At 39.2% G+C, this 3,941-nt stretch overlaps 1 pseudogene; it reads right to left on the minus strand.

Annotated features, from left to right (window-relative positions):
- Positions 1–3,233: 3,233 nt before the first annotated feature.
- Positions 3,234–3,713, minus strand: LOC101561403 (annotated as a pseudogene).
- Between the last annotated feature and the right edge of the window lie 228 nt (positions 3,714–3,941).

Here is a 3,941-nt window from a genome sequence, read left to right on the forward strand (position 1 = left end):
CTCCGGGTCTGTTCAGGATCCTGCGGCCTGGGTCATCTCACTCACTCGCCCGTGGTATTAGTTTTATTTTTATTTTTTTTATTCTTTGCTTGCTTTAATTGCTTTAAAAATAGATTTTTAATTAACAAAAAATAATTGCACATATATATGGGATATAGTTCAAAACATGTATGAGATATAGAAAGTCAGATATGTCTTTTGAGAATATATCATTTCTTTGTATTGGGAACATCAAAATCCCCTGAGCTGGCTCTTTTGTAATAAACAATCAAATGCTGTTCTCTACTGTGCAACACAAGCTTAAAAATGTTTCTCCAAACTAACTTCACCATGTACCCATTAATCACCTTTTCTCCAATCCTCATCCTGCATTCATGCAAGCCCCCAGGGACTATTTTACTCTCTACTTGTAGAAGATAAGCTTTTTAATTTTTCATATGCATGTGATATCATCTGTATTTGTCTCTCTGTATCTGATTCCATTTAACATAATGTTCAGCTCCTTTCATGTTGACATAGGTGATAGCATTTCATTGGTTTATGGTTGAATAATATTCCATTGTGTATACTCATCACATTTTATGTAGCTGTTCATGCATCAGTGGATGACTACTTCAATTAGTTTTAGATGCATGCAAAATGCAAGAGTTGTGGCATCAGGAATGCTTCGACTCAGATTTCAGAAGTCCTGGGAGTCCAAGTATTGAGCAACTAAGAAGACAATGTGTGATAAGCTGTGAATGTGAAGCCAAAAATGCAGTGGAGATACCAGAAGTTTGGAGAAGCCAGGAATGTGGATCATCTGAGGAAAACTTCACGGAAGAAGCAGAGCTATCTCCAAAGAGAAGCTGTGGGAGCTACAACTACCACCAGCGCCACAAGAGTGGAACCACCCAAGCCCTTCGGAGTTCACATCTTGACACAGATTTCCAGGGACGCAGCAAGTAGGAACTGTGGGATTTAGTGTTTGCCCTGCTGGATCTTGGACTTCCTTTGGTCCTATTCCTTTATATTTCCTTATTTGTACCTTTTGACATGGCAATGCCTATCTTGTGCCACTGAATGTTGGAAGTGTTTAACTTTCTTTTCATTTGTAGAAGGTCTTACAGCTGAGCTTCCCTTACTTCTCAGAGGAGACTTTGGACTTGGACTTTGATGCAATGCTGAAACTGTTAGAAATTTGGAAACTCTTGGAGGTGAACTGAATGCATTTTACATAAAGGGATATGCATGAGTCTTTGGGAGGTAAGGAGAAGAATGTTATAGCTTGTGCTTAGATGTCCCACCAATGCCTCATGCAGTCATAGGTGGAGCTTTTTCAGAGGAGGCTGGATCTAGAGAGTGTGATACTGGGATTGATTCATGGTGCCATGCTAGGATCAAGAGCACTCAGATTAAGGATGTGAGTTGTACCCACTGTAAACAGATTGAATAAGATATAAGAGACAGAAAGATCTGAGGTCAAGCCAGGAGTGGCAGCACACATCTGTAACCTCAGCATTCAAGAAGCTGAGGCAGGATGATAACTGCTAGTTTGAGGCCAATCTGGGGTACATAAACAAGTTCAAGGACAGCCTGTACTACATGGCAAGACTGTCTGGAAAGAAAGAAAGAAAGAGAGAGAGAAAGAAAGAGAGAAAGGGAGAAAGGGAGAAAGGGAGAAAGGGAGAAAGAGAGGAAGAAAGAAAGAGTTGTGATTGTTCTCTATTCCTTTGGTACCTTCTTCCCACCATGTACTGTTTCTCCTCTGTCATACCTATCTGCCTTGGAGCCAGCCAATTATGAGCTTAAACCTCTACAAAGCGTGAGGTAAATAATCTTTTCCTCCTCCAATTTTAGGTGTTTCTGGTATATAATTTAGTAGTAGAGCACTTGCCTAGTATGTAAAAGGCCCTAGGTTCAATCCCCAGGGCCTCAAATAACAACAAAAACAAAAACTTTAGGTGTTAAGTATTTTGTCTCAGCAAAGAGAAAGTAACTAAGACAATAATCTTTATTTTAATGAATGAATGAATGAATTTTTTATTTTTTGTGGAATAGGAGATTGAACTCAGGCCCTTGCACTTGCCAGGCAAGCACTTATTCTACTGAGCCATCTCCCCAGCCCCTAATCTTCTTGATTTTAGCAGTATCCATTGTGATTGAAGGTTTTTCATTTCTAATTGCATTGATTTGTGTCTTCTCTTTCCTTTATTTTTTTCCTTTGGTTGGATTAATTAAGAGTTTGACTATTTTGTTTATTCTTTCAAAGAACCAACTATTTGCTTCATTCATTCTTTGTAGTATCTTCTTTTTTTGTCTCAGTTCATTGATTTCTGCTCTGATCTTTATGATTTTCTTCCCTGTGCTAGCTCAGGGTTTAGATTGTTCTTGTTTTTCTAGAACCTTGCAGTGCATCCTTACATGGTTTATTTAGGTTTGCTGTTTTGTGTTGTTGGCGTTCGCAGCTATACACTTCTCTCTTAGGATTGATTTCATTGTTTGTGTCTCAAATTCTGTTATGTTTTACTGGTATTGTTTAGTTCTAGAAACTGCCTTTCTTCCTTAATTTCTTCTGTAACCCATTGATTACTTAAGAATGTGTCAAAGTGTAATTTCTACCTTTACTGTGCTATGATCTGATAATGTTTGTGGTCTAATTTCTTCTTTTGCATTTATTTATTGGCTAGTATGTTGTCTATTTTGGTGAGTGCTGCTGAGCTGAATGGGTATTCTGTTGGGTGAAATGTTCTGTAGATATTTACTAAATACACTTATTTGAAGATTTGGTTCAACACTGATGTCTTTGCTGATTTTTTGTCTAGTTGATCTATTTGTAATAAATCAGAGATACTGAGTCCCTCACTATGGCTGTGTATTTATTTGATCTTTTATGTCCAGTAGTAATTGGTTTATAAAATTGGATGTGCTGTTGTCTGGTATATGTATGTTAGTATTTGCTACATTTTTCTGCTGGATTATTCTCTTAATCAGTATGTAGTGATTTCCTTTGTCTCTTCTTTAACTAAAAAGAGCTGACCGGTTTATTTTCATATTTCACAATACAAATGAAACTGTACTATCTGTACTTTTGTTTATCGTACTTCCTTCAAAACTATTCTTTGATAGGGAGGGGGAGCAAGTTTTCTTTGTCATTCATGCTGTTAGAAAACACCCAGAGTCACAGCACCATGATCCCCTGGTGAAGCAGAACCAATAATATATAACTGATACAGAGAGGCCACCCCTCCACTTTATCTGTCTGGTCGAGTCATTCCTGGCCGAGTGGGCACCATCATGGGCTGAGCCGGTGGTCGCATCATTGGAGGCCCAGGCATCATCAGCATGTGGCCTCCCATGGGTGGCCTCATTCCAGGATCAGGTCCCACTGCCATCATCCCAGGAGGAGGGGGTCCCACCACTGGCATCATAGGAGAGCCTCTTATATGCGGTGCTGGCATCATTCCAGGGCAAGAAGGACCCAGAAAACTAGGTGGAGGTGGGATCATAGCCCCTGCTGGAGGAGACACGGAGAATGGAGGAGGAAGTATCTTTCCTTGTTGAAATGCAGCCGTTGTTTTGTCAATCAGGCTCTGAGCTTGCTCTTCCATCCATTTCTGGTAGTAGTATTTCACATTCTCTTTATGTTTCCTACCACTGCAGTGTGTCTTTCTCACAGATGGAGAGTCATGGGTGAAGTACGTATTACAGTAGTCACAATAAAACTTAGGCATGTTGCTCTATGGGACATTGGAGGCTCTCATCTTTGTCTCTTTTGATCAATTTTGGTTTGAGTTCTACTTTGTCTGGATATAGGATAGCTATATATATTTTTGGAGAGGTCCCCTTTGCATGGAGTATTGTCTTCTATCCTTTGAATTTTTAGTCTTTTGAGTTACTATTTTGGGTTAGATGTCTTTCTTGTGTACAACATACCATTAGATTTTTGTTTCTTGATCCAT

Source organism: Octodon degus, unplaced genomic scaffold, assembly GCF_000260255.1.
Source record: "Octodon degus isolate 3935 unplaced genomic scaffold, OctDeg1.0 scaffold00055, whole genome shotgun sequence".
Taxonomy (NCBI): domain Eukaryota; kingdom Metazoa; phylum Chordata; class Mammalia; order Rodentia; family Octodontidae; genus Octodon; species Octodon degus.